Consider the following 23,755-nt stretch of genomic DNA (forward strand, 5'->3'; position numbering starts at 1 on the left):
TACAGAATACATTTTGTAAGATAGATTACTGAAAGTAATTAAACAAGTATTTAAATTATATACATCTAGTAATTTAAAACAGATAAAAGATGTATCAATATGTTGCTTCTCATTAATTGATCTGTAATAATAAAATTTAATGTGTAACTAAAACCAGAAATTATTTACAAAACAAGGAATATGATGAAGAAATGGTGTTCCTTGGGTTAACATGTATATTACATTGGTATATTGAGCTTTCTTCTAATAATTACATAAGAATGAGAAAAAAAGTCCATTAACCTTTTAAAATCAAGATCTGATTTTCCTATGTATTTAATGAAACAGAAGAGTGCAGTCATCCCTTGGTACATGTGGGGTTAGAGAGCCCCCCCATACCAAAATCTGAAGATGCTCGATTTGCTAATTATTAGAGAAATGCAGGAAAAGCTATGACAAACCTAGACAGTGTGTTAAAAAGCAAAGACATCACTTTGCCGACAAAGGTCTATATATAGTCAAGGATATGGTCTTTCCCGTACTCATGGATGGTTGTGAGAGCTGGACTATAAAGAAAGCTGGGCGCCAAAAAATCAATGCTTTTGAACTGTGGTGTTGGAGAAGACTCCTTGGACTGCAAGGAGATCAAACCAGTCAAGCCTAAAGGAAATCAACCCTGAATATTCACTGAAGGACTGAAGCTGAAGCTCCAGTACTTTGGCCACCTGAAGTGAAGAGCTGACTGTTGAAAAGACTCTGATGCTGGGAAAGACTAAAGGCAGAAGGAGAAGAGGGTGACAGAGGACAGGATAGTTGGATGGCATCACCGATGCAAAGGACATGAAACTTGAGCAAACTCCAAGAGATGGTGATGGACAGAGAAGCCTGGTGAGATGCAGTCGTGAAGAGTCAGACACAACTTGGTGACTGAATAACCACCACCATCTCACACTGGTCAGAATGGACACCACTAAAAAGTCTACAAATAACAAATGCCGGAGAGTATGTGGAGAAAAGGGAACCTTCCTACACTACTGGTGGGAACGGAAGCTGGCACAGCCACAACGGAAAACAGTATGGAGGTTCCTCCGAAAACTAAAAATAGCTGCCATATGATCCAGAAATTCCACTCCTGGGCATAAATCCGGACAAAACTATAATTCAAAAAGATACATGCACTCCTATGTTCACAGCATGAAGCTATGATTTGATCCACAGATTTCTGATCATAGCACTATTCAAAACAACCAAGACATGGAAACAACCCAAATGTCAATCAACAGTTGAGTGGATACATAAACACAATGGAATGCTACTGACTCCTAATAAAGAAGGAAATAATGCCATTTGCAGAAACATCGATGGACATAGAGATTATCATACTAAATGAACTAAGTCAGAAAGAGAAAGACATATTGTATGATATCACTTGTATGTGAAATCTAAAATGACACAGATGAATCTATCTATGAAGCAGGAACACGTTCACTGACACAGAACACAGACTTGGGATTGCCAGGGGGAGGGGAGGAGGCGAGGCAGACTGGGAATTTGGGGGTTAGTAAATGCAAACTATCAGGTACAGAATGGATAAAGCACAAGATCCTCCCGTACAGCACGGGAAACTGTAAGTCAATGTGCAGGGATAAACCATAACGGAACAAATATAAAAAAGAACGTATACACATGTATAACTGAGCCACTCTGCTGGAGAGCAAAAACTAACACTACACTGGACATCACTATACTTCCATTTTAAAAGTAGAGCTCAGCTACCTTATTCAATAAAGATTCAGTAAGGAGAGAAAAGGGCATAAATTTTATCTGTGCATTTAGCCACTGCATCTTAAAATAAAAATCCCATTTTCCTGCTTTGGCTGTTTGAAAGTACTTTGCCTTCCAAGGAATGCCTTGTCCTAGGGATGAGTATTAAGAATAGAAAAGAATTGTTTCTATTTTCCAGCCTGGAAACCTACAATTTGATAACTGCAATTAACAATTAAACAGAAGTTCTATATTAAGAAATCTTAGCTTAAATCACACCATTAGTCTGTCAACAAGAAAGTGAAAAATAAAAACATGGAAATGAAAAGTGGGAATGTAGAAGAGAGCATATTTGAGTGACTATGAGGGTGAAAATGTTAACACTTCATATTGAATGACCCGAAAATTCTCATTGCTTTACGGCAGAATAAAAGCAAATCAACGATATTTCTGACCAGAAATATCAAGGAGTTGAAGTTAAAGATATCTGGGCCTGCAAAAGGGAAGAAGCAAGGGCTAGAAGGATTGTGTGGGTGAAGGAAGCCCGCCCACAGGCGCCTAGGGAACGTCTGTCCAATCAGTGAGGAGCTGGATATGGACTCGGCCAATGGAAAGCTGTGAGTCCAGGAACCAACGACTCCACCTCTCTGTAAACACTGACCGTGGATTAGTTATGTTTTATAAACTCTCATATAGCTCTGATGATCTATTACGTGGAGAACTATGGACCCTGGTTATTTATCCATGGAAGTTCACATTTTTGGAGCCCTCTTGAATCTGTTTAAGGGAAAACTCACTAAGCTGCCAGAAACCTCTTTTGCAGGGCTTAGCAAAGTCAGGACTGAGGGGGTGTTTGCTGTATTTCACCTCAAAGATGAAACAACCCTACTCCAGTCCCTGAATGAATGGTTAGTCAGCGCTTGACCTAAAGCTCTTCCTCCCACTTCTCTGAGTTTTCTCAAACTGTGAGCAAATAAGCCAGATTCTGAACGTTTCCTCTGCTCTGACAAGGCGTTGGTACCTTTTACACCTGTAAGCTTAGTCACCACACAACCTAATATTGGCAAACTGTTCCCCTGGTGATCCTAGGTAGGCAAGTGGCTACAGGGGTGCTCACTGTAAATGCTACCTGGTGATTATAGTAAAATCCTGCCAGTAATGAATATTCTGCACTCAGGAGAGAACTGGTAACACAAGCATTCATTCAGCCAAGTACATATTTAAACTGGCTGGGGAAATTTCTCTCCACTCGGAAACACTAGACTTTCATCTCCTATTCTGTGGGTGTTCTCACTCGAAAAACATCAATGCGCAGATTTCCAAGACGAAAACTCTTTTCACCTGTTCTCAACACTCAGTGTTCAGGCCACCTTTAGCATCTCTTGCCGCATCATTTTAATAATCTCTGACCTGATTTTCCAACCTCCCCTCGCATTCCCGCCTAATCTACCCTCCACAGTCATCAGTGTAATCTCACACTGAGTCATTTTGAGTCCAGTGGAGCCAGACAAGGCCTAGTTTTGACTCTGAGCAAGATTCTTAACCTCTCCATGCCTGTTTCTCCATCCGCAAAAAAATGCAAATAACAGTAAGACTGCTGTGAGGATTAAATAGCATGTATAAAGTGCTTAAAGCCGTGACTGGACAATTATGTCACTCATGTGTGGAAGAACCTTCCAGGCTCTCCCACTGTCCATGCCAACCATCATGCTATTCTTTGTATCTGAAATGTCTTTATTTCTGGGCCAGACAGAAGAAAGTCCTAATCATGTTTTTCTGTGATGTCTTTTTCAACCTTCATAAATTATAGTACTTGCAACTTTCACTCTGCCTCCCCTCAACTTCTTCCTAACACTGCATTCGTGTCTGTCTAGATTGTCTTATCATGATGTCTTTATTAAGATTCTTTTGTCTTTATTTGAAAATACTTCTGAATAGTCCCATAGCACTTCATAGCTCTCTCCTAGGGAACTTTCACACACTGCATTTGTGATTTGTACAGTCTCATTATCCCTACTAATTATTTTTAAAAAGAAAAAATAGCAATAAAGGCGAGTGTTAAGTTTTAATCCATTAAATTAAGTTTAATTTCTTGACATTCGGTATCCTAATCACAAATATACACTCCAGGCTTCATCAGGTGACAGAAGATTCTAATCAAACATTCACACTCCAGAGGGAGGGGACATATGTACACCTATGGTTAATTCATGCTGATGTATGACAGAAATCAAACCAATACTGTAACCATCAATTAAAAATAAATAATTATTTTAAAAATGCACACTCTAGAGTAGGGATTCTTAACCCTGATAGAATGAATGGGCATCTGCAAAAATGGTTAGGGGAAAAAGTTACACTTTCATGTTTTACTATCTAACAGCAATTTAGCCATTACCCTCAATCATTAATATAGGCAATAAATTACAGAATTAGCAGTCATTTTGTCATCAACAAACACTACAGCTATTTTCTTATCATTACAATTATTGTATTTATATTCATCACAACTTTGAAATGAATTATTCCCAACACTAGATCTTCATAGTCAATACAGTAATAAAGAAGCATGTAAAAAAAAAAAAAAAAAAGAAGCATGTATTACTGCACTACACGTCTTTAAAAATATTCTGGAAACTGTATTTCATTATATTTGGCTTCTTTTGTAATCCTTTGCATTTTATGCTTTTGAAAGATTATGCTGAGAAAGGTCTACAGACTTTATCAGATAGCCAAATGGGTTCATGCAAAAACAGGTCTGGCTATCTTTTCTTCTGAACAACATTCCAGGGTTCATTAATCAGCACACGGAACACGAGAAATAATTTTTAACTAGTAAAATGTGCCATGTTAAAACTCTGCACACTGACTAGAAATCTCACACAGGTACCTCCATTCTTGAGAGACAAATTTAAGACCCTAGCAACCGTGGCATCTTGTGCCATTGGTCTGGGGTTCTCTGCTTAGGACTCTAGGCAGACCTGAATTCAGACTCTGCCACATAATTCTAAGCAGAGGGTCCTGAATCCTGCTCCGCTGGTCTCATGGGAAGCTTTCGGGCAAGGCACCTGTCTGAGAGCTGTGACTTCACAGAGCTCACAGGAACAGGCTGTATGACTAACACTACGCCTGCTAATACCTTTGAGAGGGAATCTGTCAGATCATCATGGCTGACACACTGTGTGTGTGTGCATGCATGTGTTCATCAGAACTTCACGGCTGACATACTGTGTGTGTGTGTGAGAGGGAGACAGCATTCATCAGATCGTCATGGCTGACATACCATGTGTGTGTATGTGTTCATCAGAACTTCGTGGCTGACATGCTGTGTGTGTGTCTGTGCGCGCACACTCAGTCACTTAGCTGTGCTCGCCTCTGTGCAACCCCAGAGATTAGCCCACCAGGCTCCTCTGTCCATGGGATTTCCCAGGCAAGAATACTAGAGTTGGCTGCCTTGTCCTCCTCCAGGGGATCTTCCTGATCCAAGAATCAAACCCACGTCTTCTGCATGGAGGTGGATTCTTTACCACTGTGCCATGTGGGAAAGCCCCAGCTCTCATCGTTGGAGCTTATTAATGTCTGATTATAAATGACCCAAATGTCTTAGACCAGTTTGTAACACCCGTGATAGACTAAGATGCTCCATGAAGCCTGGGACCAAATTTCTTTCTATGCATCATGGTTCTCTAAGGGTCAATACTATACTGACACACTTACAGGGCATTCAGCAAATAGTTGTTGAATGCATTAACAAATGTAATATCCTTAGGTGTGTATGTGTTTCCTGAAGTCCAGAATGTAATTCCTTTAAAAGAAAAAAAAGCAAGTCTGGACTTCCCTGGTGGTCCAGTGGCTAAGACGCCAAGCTCCCTGCAGGGGGCCTGGGTTCGATCCCTGGTCAGGGACCTAGATCCCACGTGACACAACTAAGAGTCCGCTTAGCCAAATATATATACTTATAGAAAAGTTATGACAAACCCAGGCAGCATATCAAAAAGCAGAGACATCACTTTGCCAACAAAGGTCAATCTAGTCAAAGCTATGGTTTGTCCAGTAGTCAGGTATGGATGTGAGAGATGGACCATAAAGAAGGCTGAGCATCAAAGAATTTATGCTTTCCAACTGTGGTGCTAGAGAACTCTTGAGGGTCCCTTGGACTGCTAGGAGATCAAACCAGTCAATCCTAAAGGAGATCAACCTTGAATATTCACTGGAAGGACTGAAGCTGAAGTTCCAATATTTTGGCCACCTGATGCAAAGAGCTGGAATGGAAAAGACCCTGATGCTGGAAAAGATTGAAGGCAAGAGGAGAAGCAAGCAGTAGAAGATGAGATGATTGAATGGCATCACCAACACAATGGACAATGAGTTTGCGTAAACTCTGGAAGACAGTGAAGGACAAGGAAGCCTGGCATGCTGCAGTCCAAGGGGTCACAAAGAGTCAGACAGAACCTGGTGACTGAACAACATAACAAAATATTAAAAAAAAAAAAAAAAAGAGCAGGTCATACTTATCTTTCCCTTCTCAGGCACCTTGCCAGGGTACCATGTATTAGATACCAATCAATAATTGTTGAATACCCACAGTTTTGCTCTAATCTGAATTTACCAACTATATTTTTCTTTTTTTTTACTTTTCTAAAAGTAATTACATTTTCAAACGTCTAAAGATCAAGAAGAGACTCTTCTGTGAAATCCTACAAAGCAGTAAGAAGCAGTGAGTATAGGTGGCTTTGGAGGGATGAGCTCATGCAGACCTGAGTTCAAGTCCTAGTTCTGCCACTTACTATGTGTTATAACAGCTTCCTGCCTCATTCCTCTTCTGAAAAATCTGAGATAATCATGGTGCCTATATTTTCTGTTTTAAGTGCTTTTACTGAACTTGTAGGTAAAACCCCTGGCAAAGGATCCAACACACTATAAGAAATAATAATGCCTACAAATGCTATTTATCATCAGTGAGAAGATCCCCAAACTAAATTCTCTGTTCACTTCTTATATTTCCAAGAACACTATCCTAGCTGTCTCTGCATTATTTACACGTTCTAAGTGTTCAAAGACCTTGACCACGAAGTTGCTTTGACTATGATAATAATAGCTCTTTGCTCAGAACAAGGAAACCAACTCTGAGAAATATTATGCAAATTGATACTCTTTAGAGGAAACCCACAATGCCTGAAACAAACATCTTGTACTTGCTATCTGGAGGGTTAATAAACCACACTTAGAGTTATAGCTTAAGTCACCTAAGATAACTGCCAATTATCATTGCCAATTAAGAAGCAAAAGGGCATGATTTGTTATTGCTGTTGTTAGCCTGGGCTTCCCTGGTGGCTCAGATGGTAAAGAATCCGCCTGCAATGTGGGAGACCTGGGTTTGACCACTGGGTTGGGAAGATCCCCTAGAGGAGGACATGGTTATTAGTCTAACCTGGCCAATAAGTATGCACCAATGTTGCCTGGAAAAAAATTACTTAAAATATGATGTATTTCAACGAGTAAAATTTTTATAATGAAAAAATGATCAGAAGAAACAAATCAAGGAATAATAGCACTTACCATCTACTAAGTACCTAACCATGTAGCAGGCATTCAACATAAATAACTCATTTATGCCAATAGCGATCTGGCAAGATCTGTATAATGGTGTCCTCACCTCAATTTTACAGAAAAGGAAACTGAAGCTCAGGGAAGTCATGAAAACTCCCAAAGGCACACCAGTGGTAATGGGAAATCCAGAAGGCAAACCTTAGTCTGAGTCGTTCTCCTCTGATGCCCTTCAACCAACTCTCGCCTTCTCCTACCCTTTCAAGCAGTGATGACGGCTAATTCCACCGATAGCACCTCAGTCCTAGATCCTATCTACTGCTTCTGAGGTGGACAGAATTAAAAATTAATCCCCACTGTGAAGAACAGACCTAACCTGTTCCTAATTTTTAAATTCAGAGTCAGGTTAAAATACAACAAGCCAACTGTAATGTAATACAGAGAACTCGTTTAGTGTACAGGCCGAGGGCAGGCAAAAAGGATGTTCTTAGCGTGGATTTCTCAGAGACCAAAGACCCAGGCTTGTCCTGGACTGCGGCCCCAGAGCAGAGGGGCAGGGGAGTGAGGCATGAGGTGTCAGCCTGTGTCCACGTCAAGCTGGGCTGGGTCCAGTCTGAGTTGGCAGCAGCCAGGGGTGAAGAGTGATTAAAGGCTCTTGGGAGAGTAAGGCCAAGAGGTTCCGAAGCGGCACAGAAGAGGTGTCTGACACAGAGGATAAAGATGAAGTCAGTGTCAGAAAATTCAAGGAAAACCTATGGAAATGGCAAGGCACAAAGTCCAAGTTTAGTGCCAACGTCTGACTCAACCAGTCTCTGTCCCAGTACCCTACTTTTAAGCATCCTTCCTGATAGGAGCAGATAAAAAGACGAACGTATGTGTTCAGTCCTATTAAATCTAGCTTTCAGAGAAAGGACATTCATACAATAGGGTTTTCCTGTAGTACTTACATAACTTAATTAGAATGACTCATGCGAAATTGTACCAAATGTATATTCAATGTCTGGTTCCTCCCATTACATGGCAGTTTCCAAGCCCCTGAAGAACATAGCAGATTACAAGGGCGGCTGACTAGACTAATGACTCAGTGGAAGTAAAAACTGAACAAAGATCTTGCTTACATACAGGGTTTCTGTTGTGGTAACATCTGATGAGAATGAAGTTGAGCAAGCAAGTCTATGACATGTGACCAAAACACCAAGTCTCCCATTTTTCTACATAGAGGAATATGTTAAGTCTGACAAAACAATAAAGGGCAATTATAAGCTACTATGTATCGATTCTCATGGTGGTTTTCATTTCATAGGGTAAAATTTATTTTTTAAAACATTTAAATGGATAAACAAGGTTGTACTGTACAGCACTGTGTGTGTGTGTGTATATATCCTGTCATAAACCACAAAGGAGAAGAATATGAAAAAGAATATGAAAAAGAATGACTCACAACTGAGTCATTTTGCTGTACGGAGTAATTAACATATTGTAATTCAACTACATTTCAATAAAAAATAAATTTTTACAAAACATTATTTAAGTGTTTGTTTCATCTAAAAAATAAAGAGAAAAAGATCTGCTTTAACGTAGACTTAGATATACATCAATTATTGCATAAAATTGCTATAAAAATCCCAGTTTGCAAAACAAGGAACTCCAGTGAAAACTGCTTATGCATTACGAAGTCAACTTCCAAAGTCCTGCCAGCTACATAAAAACTGACAGGTATCCTGAAATTTGAATTACTGTACTTATGAGTAAAAATTAAAGTAAAATTAGTCTTGCATTCCTTTTTTCCCTCACAGTGACTACTTTCTGCTGACATCCGAAATCTTGACAGTTATCTATCTTTTTACTTAGGAATATTTTTAAACTTTATTAAAGTTTTTGACATATAAATTTATAATCAAGCAAGCCCACCTTGTTGACAGTAACCAGATATTTGCTTTGTCGAAGATTTCTTGCTTTTTTCCAGATCAATTTTTAAATTTTTTTGAAATACAGTTGATTTACAATGCTTAGTTTCAGATGTACAACAAAAATGATTCGGTTATACATATACATAAATATATATATTCTTTTTAATACATATTCTTTTCCTGCCTTTTCTGTCTCCTTTAAATATCCTGGTAGACACAGGAGTGTCACATAACCCACCCTGTGGAGAACAGACCAATCCTGGGAGTCTAACACCCAGAGGAGTTCCTTCTTTTTTTTTTTTAAGATGTTGTTGATGCAAACCATTTTTAAAGTCTTTTTATCAGCCAAGAGCCATGTGGGAGCTTAGCTCCCCGACTGGGAATCGAATCCGCAACCCCTGCATTAGAAGACGAAGTCCTAACCACTGGACCACAGGAAAGTCCTAGGAGCTCCTTCTTGCAAGGCAGAGCAGAGACCACGTCATCAGAACCTGCTCCCCTCAGGCAGTGAAAACTGAGGCCAAAGCCCCTCCAATAGTAAGTTAAACTGGCTTAACTACAGTCAAAATCACATCTAATCTTATCTTCTCTGCATACACTCTAGCAGGACTTTCAGAGCCTGTTCCCGTTCTACAGCATTTTATGAGATGGATGCTAAGGACTTTCCTCTCTCCTCTCAGGGCAACAGGACAATATACATGGCGATAAACATTGTGTTTTTCAGTCTAAAATTATTGTCGGAGCACCTTGGCCTCTGCTAGATCCTAACATATAAAGACACCCATATCCTACAAATCCTTTAAATCAGAAGGGTAATTAGATAGGATTCAATTTCTAAACCAAAGTGATTTAAAAAATAGTTGGAGAGACAAGATAGGTATTTGCAACTAGAGAACAAGGAAGATCCATGTGTCCTAGCTACACACACTGTTCTACTTGAACAGCTGCCCAATCGAACTGGTCCCTGCCCTCGCTATGGCTGCTGGGAATTTCTCTCCATCCTGCCTACCCGTCTCTTTCTATGTCACCACAGCAAAACAGTTCCTCTTCTCTACCCATATCTTCCTTTAACTGTTCAATTACTCCAAGGTGAGGACTCTATGACAAGACAGAGCAAGCCAAAGTGCAGAGAGAAAGAAAAAAGACCCCCTCCTTGCTTCAGGGGACCAGTAAAAGGTGGATGGATAAAAAGAGGCAACTGGGAAAGGGGGAGCCCGCAGGAACCTGCTTTTCCAGGTTGTTCACCCACAAAGGGAAGCAGGTGAGATTACTTCATGCCCCTCTAACCTCCAAGTATCCCCAGCTTTCTTCTCGACTGCTCATGCTTTTAGCCCTCTAGCATCTGAATCTTGTTTGAAAGTCTCCCCACTAAAATCTCCAGTCACAACAAAATTCCATCTCAGATCTTCAAATCCTCTTCCCACTGTTCATACAACAAACTCTCTCTACCATGAGTAAGAGAACAATCAGGAAGGCTTAATTAATAGAACCAGAGAATCCCTGGCCTCCTACCCCAAAAGACACAGGGTTAAATTTCTTGGCATTCTAAATTAGAAGTCCAAATTCACAGAATCATTTGCCTAAACGTCTTAGTTAAACAGCATTAAACACTTTAGAAATACCATGGGTTCAGCAGACTTTCGCAGGGACCTAGTGTTGATTCATATGATATTGCTTATGATGGAAAAAATAATTATGTTCTAAAATTTTGGTGAGTGCCTTAGACAATTCTAATTGACCTGAGCTAACACACTGTCCTTTAGAATCAGAGATTCTCAAACTTTTTGGTATCAGAACTCTTTTACACTCTTCAACAACTGAGGATCCTAAAATGCTTCTTTTTACATGGGTTATAGCCTAGAGAAAAAAAAATTTAGTTAGATATTAAAGCCAAGAAACTCTTAAATATGTTATCAATTCATTTAAAATAGCAAGATTACATAAATAACATATTTAAGAAAAAATACTATAAAGCAAAAATATATAAAGATTATTTACTGAAGAGTAGCATCATTTTACACTTTGCAAACAATGTGTTATGATAATTTATAAAGTCGTATCAACAATTATTGAGTTCACATGGTTAAACAATAAACCAACCATGTGAATTCTTTAACTGTTGATATGACTTTATAAATTATCAAGTGTTCAATGTAACTCACTGATTTGGAAAAATATAAAACGACGCTCCTCTTCAGTAAATATATGTTTACAAGTTTATGTATTTTTGTTTCTGAAAATAGCATTTTTTTTTTTAATTGAGCCTAGTGGGCTACAGTCCCTGGGGTCACAAAGAGTTAGACATGACTGAGCACTTACACAAACAATAAACTAAAGAAAAATTGAGAACATAAGATATTCAGTACCAGTACAGAGGTTAAGAGTTTCAAAACTCAAAAGCCTGGGGCCCAGGTCAGGAAAGGACATGTTTGGTGACAGAAGCTGGTAAGGATTTACACCAAGGATTACATGGGAAGGTCTACAGGGACCGGACAAACAACAGAAGTTATTTGCTGCACCCACCAACTGGGGATCTAAACAGCTCATGACCTTATCAGGGAGAAAGAGCTCAGTGATGCCAGATTTTCAAGTTGTTTAGGAAAAACTACAAATTTGAATTTTTATGTGAAACTGTTTGATTTTTAGGTATTGAAACTGCAGGCCAAATAAACATCTATATGTAAATGGAGCCTACAACACCCCCAGTCTGCAATATCTGTATATCACAAATAGAACTGTTTAATCTTTGAATAATTCTTCCCAAGGAAATTTATCCCACAGTATGGTCCGAAGATCCCCAGGAAACAGCATACTTAAGATATAATCAATGAAACAGCATTGGAACAGAAGGTTGTTATCAAAACATGAAAAGCAAAACAAAGCAATACAGTGCCATGAGTCAACAGGCGATAGAAAGCCGCACCCAGCATGGTGGGGTGGGTTTGAGATGGCTCATCAGGTCCTACCATTGTCCTGAGAAATACTCTCCATAACACCTAACTCCCAGACTCGCAAATCACCTTTCCAACTACTAACTGGGGCTAACATGAGGATAGGGAGCTTTAGAGAACAAGCACCACAGGACGATAACCAGTCAAGAGACGTTTACGGAGCACTTCTGCCTGCAGAGCACCGCACGAGGCCCAAGGTTTAAGTGATCCCACCTTCAACTGTGACCCCAGTTCACAGCCTCAAAGGGGAGGGGACCCAAAATACAGACAAAACAGCGAAACAGAACGAGAGTTAGAAAACAAGGAGGGGGACGTGCCTGGTGGTCCAGTGGGGAAGACTCCACGCGCCCAATGCAGGGGGCCTGGGTTCAATACCTGGTCCAGGAACTAGATCCCACATACTGCAACTAAGATCCAGCACAGCCAGATAAAAAATAAATACTTTTTTAAAAAAAGGAGAGATGAACATATAAAAGATGTCTCCCAGACACCGACATTTCTTAATTAGTAGAAATAAGAAAAAAAAAAGAAATAAGAAAGGCTCCAAATTCAAAAGACAGATTACAGGATGCACGAGCAAGCTTGAAGGAAGGTTCCAGAAACCAGCTAGAAGGCAATTATGGTCCCAACTAGGGTAACCTCAGAGAGAACAGAAAGGCATGTCAAGGTAAAAATATCTGCAAGAACTGTTGGTGGGAATGTAAACTGATACAGCCACTATGGAAGACGGTATGGAGATTCCTTAAAAAAACTAGGAATGAAACCACCATATGACCCAGCAATCCCACTCCTAGGCATATAGCCTGAGGAAACCAAAGTTGAGAAAGACACATGTATCCCATTGTTCTTTGCAGCACTATTTACAATAGCTAGAACACGGAAGCAATCCAGATGTCCACGGACAGATGAATGGATAAAGAAGTTGTGGTACATATATACAATGGAATATTACTCAGCCATCAAAAGGGGAGTCAGTTCTGATGAGGTGGATGAACCTATTATACAGAGTGAAGTGAGTCAGAAAGAGAAAGATAAATATCGTGTTCTAATGCATATATACGGAATCTAGAAAAATGGCACTGAAGAATTTACTTACAGGGCAGCAATGGAGAAACAGACAGAGAGAGTAGACTTATGGTCATGGAGAGAGGGGAGGAGAGGGTGAGATCTATGGAAAGAGAAACACAGAAACTTACACTACCATATGTAAAATAGAGAGCCAACGGGAATGACTCAGGAAACTCAAACAGGGGCTCTGTGTCAACCTAGAGGGGTGGGATGGGGAGGGAGATGGAAGAGAGGTTCAAAAGGGAGGGGACATATGTATACCTATGGCTGATCATGTTGAGGTTTGACAGAAAACAACAAAATTCTGTAAAGCAATTATCCTTCAATTAAAAAAATAAATGAATTTAAAAAAGAAAAATATCTGCAAGAAAAATCAGTATTTGCCATCTGACTAAATAAGTGCACTTATCAACCCATCAACAGAAGGAATGATCCCATGTCTTCAACAATCAAGGAACCAATAAATTAAAAGACATAACCCAGTCTCAACAGGTAGACCATATTTGGATGCCCTTCAAATCAAACTCGGGGGAAAAAACTTTATGAAACAATTGGACATGTGAACACTGACTGAAACTTTGATGCTACTACATAACTACTGTTAATTTTTAAGGTGTAATAATGGCATTTTGGCTATGCTAAAAAAATAATAAAGATATATTAAAATATTTGTGGGTAAATGGGATTTACTTCAAAATAAAATGGGAAAAAGGAAAGAGCTGAAGGAGTGGACAGGACAGGATTAGCGGTGGGCTGATGGCATTGCGGGCTGAGAATCGGCACAGGAGGTTCATTATACTATCACGGCTACTATGGCCGATCTTTTAAATTCTCTGTAACAAAACATCTTTAAAAATTAATGGCAAATACAACTTTCACCTACTTATGTAAATTCTACTTTAGTTTTCCTAAAAGTGGAACAAAAACATTACTGATTTGTCTCATCTGTGGGTCAATACACAAAGATTATCATCACTCTTAATTATTACCCATTCTATAGGATTTTTAAAATTATAAATACATAAAATTAGATTTAATAAAAAGTGAAACTCACCATTACACAAGATTCTTCTTTAACAAATTCTAAGGAAGTAGGATAAAGGGCTCCAGAACACTACACTATTAATTTGCAAAAGAAATCACTTTTCCTTTTAGCTAAAAATCACTCTCATAAGAACAGGCACAACGATCAGAATTAAACAACAGAGCCATTTCAAATCTGAGCCTGCAAAAGTCTAGCCTTACAAAGTCCACAATAATTCAACTTCTCTTTCTGCTTTTCTGTTTTGCTTTGTTTTTTGTTTTACTAGTATGTTTACAGACAAATTATGTGCTAAAAATAATTTAATCACAATTTAACGGAACTAAGACTAAATAAAGGTTATCCTAACTTTTAGCTTGATACTTGGCAAAAAGTTGATGTTCAGCCGCTAAATGGATCACAAAGAGTCCTAAGATACTGTGATATGATACAGCAATCTTTTAGATAGAGTGGTTTCTCATGTCACATTTCCTCATAGATTACTGCTACCTCCATCTTTAAAATGTAAGTCTAGATTCTTACACAAAATGTGCTTTATTAGCAACAACTCCTACACTGATGACTTAGAAAGAGAACCCTAAAAAAAAAAAAAAGTATTGCCAAATAAAGACAAATTTTAAAAACATCAATAGTGGGACTTCGTAGTTTTTACCTAAGCCTTATTTGTAATTAGATATCTTATCTATTATATCATATGGGATCAGATAATTTTATGCTGAATCCAGAATTCTGGGGAAATTCAAAACATTTAATTCCTATTAGCTATAACTTAATCTAATTAGTAGCCACACACACAAAACTCTGCATCGTCATTATATCCAATGTTAGTAGCTAAGCAGTATTTCAACCACAGGTATAATGACTCTCTTTTCTTGAATTAACAACAACAAAAAAAACTTATTCCTTCTTATTTTTGGACCAATCAAAGCAAAAACAAGATACTTATATAACCAATGACAAGGCTAAGATTTCATAAATTCTACCAGAACAGTCTAATTCTTGTTAAGTTTACTAATCAGCTATCAAACAGTTCACTTGAGCAACCTAAGCTTTTGTTGGTAAAATTGTGAAAAATCTGGGTTTACTGCTATTTGATTCTCTGCTTCTATTAACTATGCAGCGATATGAATTGAACTATACATACTTTATTACCTTTTTAGCTCTTAAGTGTTCCTGATTCATTTTCACAACTATATTCCAAAGTAGTAAATGGTTTGTACACTCAATGTCTGCAGTATTTTTTTAAAAAAGAGGAGGAAGACTCCTCTGAAATTCCTGAGTATGTAGAACACTGTTCTCCTCACTTTACTGACATAATCAGGGTGGACAGACTCCCCCAGGAAGAGCCTCTTTATGAAATTAAAACACACCACATACTATTCTCCAGAGGAATAAACTCTATTTGGGCAGGATTATTAGCCTCACTCAAGTCATTTCACAGCAGAGAGAACAAGCAGGTCTATTGTATATACCATAATTACATTTTGCATGACTTTCTTCAATTAAAATCTTTACTTAAATTAGCATCCATACAGCGGCAGAGAAATTTTAAAAGTCATTATCTAATATGACCTAACGATGACTTCTACTAACAAGAAATTAGTCTGAAAATGACTTCATATATTTCAAAGTAATTACTGGCATTAGGCCCTCCCTTCAGTAGTATTACACAATACATTTGTCAGAGAAATGTACAAGTCAACTCCACTTAATTCTGCATCTATCTGATAAGTATTTTTTCTGCATATGTTCTTTCATCTACCAGGAACAGAATACTTTGAACCTCCAAAGAAAGACTGGATATATTTTGCTCATATTAGGTACTCCTTAATTATCTAATAATCTTAACTAAGATCTGGTGTCTGGTAAACAATCAGAAGGAATAAAAATGTTTTAATGACCTTTCTGACAAGAACTGGTTAAGAGCAACATCTCAGACATTCTTTTCACTGGACTGGCCATTATAACCTTCACACTATCAATCTATTATTAGGTTAAACATAACCAAACAGGAAGGAGTGGAAAGCCCCATAGTTATACAAGAACACAAAAAATCTGCATATCTATATGTCATCTATAGCTAACTCCATCCATGTTGGAACGTCTCTCCCACATGTACTAAAGAACAAGTCACTTCACAAACCACCACAGGAATCAGCGTTCAGGTTCATTACGATCTTGAGGTCTCACTCTCCAAATGTTTTCTACTTCAGAAAATTCTGGTCTTCAAAATCTTACACTTTGGGGAATTCCCTGGTTGCCTAGTGGTTGGGGCTCTGCGCTTTCATTGCCGCGGGCACGAGTTCCAGCCATGGTCAGGGAACTGGGATCCCACAGGCCACCCAACCAATAACAATAATAAAATCTTACACTTGATGGGGCAGAATAATAAAGAATTATAAAAGAAAGTCTATATACAAATACACACACACACACACAATAAAGAAAAGAGAGGAAGAAAGAAAGAAGAAAACGGATTAACTGACTAAGGGATTCTCAGTACAATTTAAACTGATTATTCCCTTTTAGTTCTGTTGTTTAAAGCAGCACCTCTGAACAGGCATAGGTCACTGATTCAGTCTCTCAGAGTTGGAAGTCCACTAAAATAATTTTCCTGCCACATTTGCTTGGAATTCACTGCAAACAATAGATGGAGGGGGAGCCTTTTTTTTATTTTGGTTTTTTAAGAGGAAAAAAGGAGGAACAGGGTATTTGATAAAATAGGAACAATTAGCTTTCCTCCCCATGCTAAACCTGTGATATTATTTTTGGCTCCTCTTAATACAATTTTTTTTGCCTTTAAAACTCAGGCATTATGCTTTATGAGTAGTCAAATCTTTTTTGAGTCACGTATCTCTCTGACTTTTGACTAGAAAAAGGCATTTGTGGACACACAGTATTGTGCAAGCAACTTCCAAACACACACAGTGAAAATGTAAAGAAATACAAGGGAAAGAGAAAAACCAAATTCAGGAAAAGTTGTTAACTGTGGTGGAGAAGAAAGGCATGCAAACTGGAGACTGTTCACAAAAGGCTTAATTGTACTGGTAATGACGATTTGTTAAGCTGAGTGATGGGTACATAAAAGTGTTTTAATCTTTAAACTTTTTACACATTATATTTTCTAAAAGTTTGCGAAGAAGTACCACTCAACAGAAAAGTATGCTAGAGTCTGAGGTTCCCAAATCAGTAGCCAAGAGCTGAATCAGCCAAGACTGTTAGTTTGGACAGCAGGATGTTCTGTTTTGCTTTTTAATTGTAATCCGAATGCCTTCGGGCAAGGCACGCACCCTCCAATTAGCCCGAGTCACCACCATTTTACAGTGAAGAAGAGTTCTTTGAAAGCCAAAGAAACTGGAATCCTCATAATGTAAAAGACTGCAGCCGCTTTAGAGAAGTCTGACAATTCCTCAAAATGATAAGCAGAGGTACCACAGGACCCAGCAACTCCACTCCTAGACATCTACCTAAGAGAAATGGAAACGTGGTCCACTGAAAGACCTCAACAACTGCTATTCACAACAGCATTATTCACAATAGCCCAAATTATTCACAGATATCCATCAACTGATGAATGGATAAACAAAACAGAATACGATGAAAAATTATTCCCCCCTAAAAAGGAATAGTACTGATAGATACCATAACACGGATAAACCTCAAAAACATTAACCTAAGTAAAAAGAAGCCAATCACAGAGGACTGCAAGGAGATCCAACCAGTCCATCCAAAAGGAGATCAGTCCTGGGTGTTCATTGGAAGGACTGATATTGAAGCTGAAACTCCAATACTTTGACCACCTCAGGCAAAGAGTTGACTCTTTTGAAAAGACCCTGATGCTGGGAAAGATTGAAGGCAGGAGGAGAAGGGGACGACTGAGGATCAGATGGCTGGATGGCATCACTGACTCAATGGACATCAGTTTGAGTAAACTCTGGGAGTTGGTGATGGACAGGGAGGCCTGGCGTGCTACAGTCCATGGGGTCGCAGAGTCGGACACGACTGAGCAACTGAACTGAACTGATAGATACTATAACACGGACAAACCTCAAAAACATTAACCTAAGTATAAAGAAGCCAATCACAGAAGACCACAAATTATATTTCATGTATATGAAATGCCCAGAAGAGACAAACCTTGCATATAGAGATAGAGTGTAGATTAACAGGGTGATAAAAGTGTCATAAAATTAGATAATGGTGCTGGTAAACACAATAAAAATCATTGAGCTGTTCACCTTAAAGGGGTGAATTATATGATACGCTTATTATATGTCAAGTAGTTTAAAAATAAACCAAAGACATCCATCCAGTCTAACTTTAGTTCTCAAACTGTGGTCTGAGGACTCCCCAGTGTTTCCTAGAACTTATCAGTGGATCTGAGGTCAAGACTATTTTCATAAAATCCTGAGACATGTGCCCTTTTCACTGTGTTGATATTTGTACTGATGGTGCCAAAGTGACGGCAGATAGTCAGGGAGTCTGGTATGGTCATGTACAGACTGCTATATTTAAAATGGGTAACCAACAAGGACTGACTGAATAGCACGTGGAACTCTGCTCAGGGTTATGTGGCAGCCTGGATAGAGGAGAGTTTGGGGGAGAATGAATACATATATATGTATGGCTGAGTCCCTCTACTGTTAATTGGCTATTCTCCAAAACAAAATAAAAAGTTTAAAAAAAAAACCTGCTGTCACCTTTGGCTCAGTGACACCAAATTATACAGGTTACTTACAGTCAATGTATTCTTTATCTCACCTACTCACAGCAAAAACAAACTTTACTGTATGAATTGTGGGCCAAACTGGGCATTTTGTTTTAACAAACTAGCATTTCTTTTTTTTTTTTTTCAGACTAGCATTTCTACTAGAAACAACCATCAATTCCTCTTGGAAAATGCATTCCTATTTCCAAAGTCAAAGAAACATAACTCTCATAACACAACTGTTTTGTAAAGTGAAAGCGGCCACTCTCCATGGGAAATCACACCTCACTCCCTTTGAAAACATTTTTTAACCAGAGTGATCAGTAAAGTCCAGTATGGTGGATAAAGGAGGGAAGGAGGCAAAAGACAGAATATAAAACAGCCTAAGAAACTATTTTGCCCTATCATGGTGACAAGTACTATCATTAGCATCTTATTATAAGAAAGAAGTCTATTAAGTTTTAAGATAATTCAAACAAAACAAGGCTTAAAGATTTTGTTATTTAAAGGAGGACTGTTCTACATAACATCATTATTGTAACTCATGATAAAAGGGACTTAAAGAGCTCCAAAATGCTAAAGATCACACACTGAGAACTAAACTTGCAGAAATCCACCAAGAATAAATAATGAATTAGTCATGTATTAGCCCTAAAACATGATTTGCAAATATGTTGCTAAAGATTTGGGAAACCCCAAGGACCAATCCAGAAAACTAAACTGATTTAGTGCAAAAGGGTAATTCCAAAAACACACTTACTGCACTAGTAATGTAGGCAGTGTGGCTCTGCTGGAGAAAATAAAAAGATCAAATCCATCAGTGTGTATTCAGTACTAAACAGAGAAAAAGAAGATCGTGCTGGAGGACACAGGTATCTCAGTCACTAGGGTGTTTGAGTGCTGTGGAAGGGAAAATCTTCTCTGTACTTAGTAAAACGTCCCTTTGTTCTTACTCTGTGTTCACAAGCAATGTTTTGACCTGGCTTCCCAAGTTAGTTGATACTAAGGAGAAGCCCAGATGACAGGGATTAATATTTTGTTCACTGTAAACATAAAATCAAGGGGCTGATCTCTCTGATGGCATGTGAGTCCCTACGAGCCCCATGAACTCTGGGCAAACTAGATAAAAGTTTCTTTGTTTGCAAAGTTGAAATTCTTCTAGAGCGAGGTGATTTTTTAATAGGCATGTAGACTCAAATACTGAATATATTTTTGTTTCAAAAATTTTTATCTCCTTTATGAAGTTATAATATAGTTCACAACATACCATGGACACACCTTAAAATACAGGCCATAATAACACCAATTAATAACCTTGGATATGCAGATGACAACCACCCTTATGGCAGAACGTGAAGATGAACTAAAGAGCCTCTTGATGAAAGTGAAAGAGGAGAGTGAAAAAGTTGGCTTAAAGCTCAACATTCAGAAAACTAAGATCATGACATCCGGTCCCATCACCTCATGGGAAATAGATGGGGAAACAGTGGCTGACTTTATTTCTTGGGGCTCCAAAATCACTGCAGATGGTGATTGCAGCCATGAAATTAAAAGACACTTACTCCTTGGAAGGAAAGTTATGACCAACCTAGACAGCATATTAAAAAGAAGAGACATTACTTTGCCAACAAAGGTCCATCTGGTCAAGGCTATGGTTTTTCCAGTGGTCATGTATGGATGTGAGAGTTGGACTGTGAAGAAAGCTGAGCACCGAAGAACAATGCTTTTGAACTGGGGTGTTGGAGAAGGCTCTTGAGAGTCCCTTGGACTGCAAGGAGATCCAACCAGTCCATCCTAAAGGAGATCAGTCCTGGGTGTTCACTGGAAGGACTGATGCTGAAGCTGAAACTCCAATACTTTGGCCAGTGAAGAGTTGACTCATTGGAAAAGACCCTGATGCTGGGAAAGACTGAGGGCAGGAGGAGAAGGGGACGACAGAGGATGAGATGGCTGGATGGCATCACTGACTCAATGGACACGAGTTTGGGTGGATTCTGGGAGTTGGTGATGGACAGGGAGGCCTGGCGTGCTGCAGTTCATGGGGTCGCAAAGAGTCAGACACGACTGAGCAGAACTGAGTAACAGAATGGGTAAGAATCAAATAGCTAACTTTTATATAAGATTTACTGCACATCAGGCACTGACACTGCATATTTTAACTCATTTATTCCTCATAACAACCGATAGGCAGGTACTACTATAATCTCCACTTCACTGAGACAGAGGACAATTAAGCAACTTGCTCCACACCACACATGTTAAGTATTGGGTTGGCAAAAAGTTTTGTTTGGGTTTTTCTGTTACACCATATGGGAAAATCTGAACGAAACTTTTGGCCAACCCTACAGTAGAGCTGGAACTTCCCAGGTGACTCCTGCCAATGCAGGAGACATGGGTTCTATCCCTGGGTCAGGAAGATCCCCTGGAGGAGGAAATGGCAACCCGCTCCAGCATTCTTGCCTGGGAAATCCTATGAACAGAGGAGCCTATTGGGCTGTGTATGGTCCATGGGGTCACAAAGAGTAAAACACATAAGCGACTCAATGATCACATCAGTAGAGCTGAGACTCAGTCTGTCTGACTCCAAAGTCAGCATTTCTTAATCTCTGGTTAGCTGTGTACCACCAATTTTCTGAATTTTAAGCATCTTATTTTTCAAAACAGTTTTGAAATTCAATATACAAATGTTTCCCAAATTCCCATGATTAAGCTGTTAAGCTGAAAATTGTCTACCTATTCATTTTTAAATGGCTTCTATCGCCTTTAATAAGCATAAATATCAAACCATGAAATTTTCAGAAGTTAATGCAAAATTAATCAGAAAAATATACAACTACTGTTTTAAAATGTATACATATTCACTTTCAAAGTATACTAACATAGGTTATTAAGTACACATATAAAATTAGTCACAATTTTAGATTAATAAGATTGGTGGACACTATTCTAAAAAGAAGGATATTGTAGCTTTTAAAGGAAAAATATTAGTTTGAGTCTTTATGACTATTGATTGAAACTGACTCCAACCACTTTTTTTATGTTAGTTTCAAATCCCTGGCGCTTCAGCTGCAAGTATAGCTCCTATAAAACCGTAACTTGTTTTACGGGTTAGTCATTCTCCAAACTAGACTGTAATTAATCTTAACTTTGTAATTTGTGCTTTCCCCTACTATCTCTCTTTTAATGAAGCTAACATATACCACCGAACTGCTACATTCCCAAATTTTCATTTTCTCTTTTCACTTTGACATTAAAAGAAAAAGTACTTCTTATGAGGTGGTCTTTTGTCATACTTAGGGCTTCCCTGGTGGCTCAGAGCTTAAAGCGCTTGCCTGCAATGCAGGAGACCCGGGTTCAATCCCTGGGTCGGGAAGATTCCCTGGAGAAGGAAATGGCAACCCACTCCAGTATTCTTGCCTGGAGAATCCCATGGACAGAGGAGCCTGGTGGGCTACAGTCCGTAGGGTCGCAAAGGGTCGGACACAACTGAGCGACTTCACTTCACTTTATCATACTAGTAATGTTCTTGTTTTTAATCTGGGCACCAGTTACAGGACTCTGCTCAACTTATGAAAATTCATCAAGCTACATATACTTTTCTATACATACATATATACTTCAATAAAGAGCTGTTTTTTAAGAAGCTGTGCTTCCCAGCTTTATCTCACCAAAAGCCATGACGTACCAACCTTGACGGATGTCACTTCTGTTTGTTTTTGAGAGCTGTCACTTCTAAGTCTTTTTTAAATCAGACAGCACTCTACAGTTCTGAGTTAACATTCAATCTGTATTTTCAGCACATGTAATAAGAGTCATCTAAGATAATCTGTGGAACCAAAAAGTGCTATTTAATTCTTTCACAAACCCCTGAGACTTAAAGATCTCTAAAGGAAAGAAAACATTATTTTATATTCTATGTGCTCCTTTTAGTCTCAAAATTACCTCATCAGTTAGACATCACACACTTGTGGATGGAGCCACAACAATATATTTCCCACCAAAAATGCTTCCCGTAGGTGACACTAATGTTTCTCCTCTTGTTGAAACTGTGTAGAGCTTTATACCAGCCTTCAGCATGAATATGTGACAGAACTGTCATTGTGTGACTGCCAAGGTTACAACATCAAGGATGGGGAAGGAGGGAAGCTCAAGAGAGGGGACATATGTATACATATAGCTGATTCACTTTGTTGTAAAGCAGAAACACAACATCGTAAAGTAATCACACTCCAGTTTAAAAAAAAAACAAAACGCAATACTGCTCCCACCTGGCTTTCTCATGCTCTCAGGATACTTGCCTTTGGAACTTGCCACCTGACTGGGAGCAGGTGTTCTGCTCACAGCCCCAGCGACATCTCCAGCTCCAGCTAACAGGTAGCATCAACCACCCGACCCAAGTGACCTGGTGAGCCTTCTGATTGCAGCCCCTCGCCTTCACGTCTTCCTGGTGAACCCTCAACAGCATGGACTGGAGCAAGCCATTCCCCCTGAGCCCTATCTGAATTCCTGAGCCACGCAAACCACGAGATAATGATTACTGGGCTTCCATGATGGTTCAGAGAATCCCCCTGCCAATGCAGGGGACACGGGCGTGATCCCTGATCCAGGAAGATTCCACATGCCGCAGAGCAACTAGGCCCAGGTGCCACAACCACCGAGCCCATGCGCTACAGCTACTGAAGCCCGCGCGCCCTACAGCCCGCACGCCCTACAGCCAGTACCGTACAGCCCGCGCGCCCTTCAGCCCAGTACCCTACAGCCCGCGTGCCCTACAGCCCGCACGCCC

General features: G+C 39.2%; 1 protein-coding gene and 1 long non-coding RNA gene across 3 annotated transcripts in view; both read right to left on the minus strand.

Moving 5' to 3' along the window:
* KIF13B (kinesin family member 13B) overlaps window positions 1-23,755 on the minus strand; it is a 202,503-nt gene that overhangs the window by 156,451 nt on the left and 22,297 nt on the right. The gene's annotated exons all lie outside the window — the stretch shown is intronic.
* On the minus strand, window positions 919-12,934 carry LOC122453253. Its single transcript, XR_006272987.1, has 3 exons — window positions 12,919-12,934; window positions 9,120-9,125; window positions 919-1,084 (listed from the first exon to the last, which is right to left on the minus strand). It is a non-coding gene; the product is annotated as an uncharacterized LOC122453253 (long non-coding RNA).

This window comes from Cervus canadensis, chromosome 14 (genome assembly GCF_019320065.1).
Source record: "Cervus canadensis isolate Bull #8, Minnesota chromosome 14, ASM1932006v1, whole genome shotgun sequence".
NCBI lineage: Eukaryota > Metazoa > Chordata > Mammalia > Artiodactyla > Cervidae > Cervus > Cervus canadensis.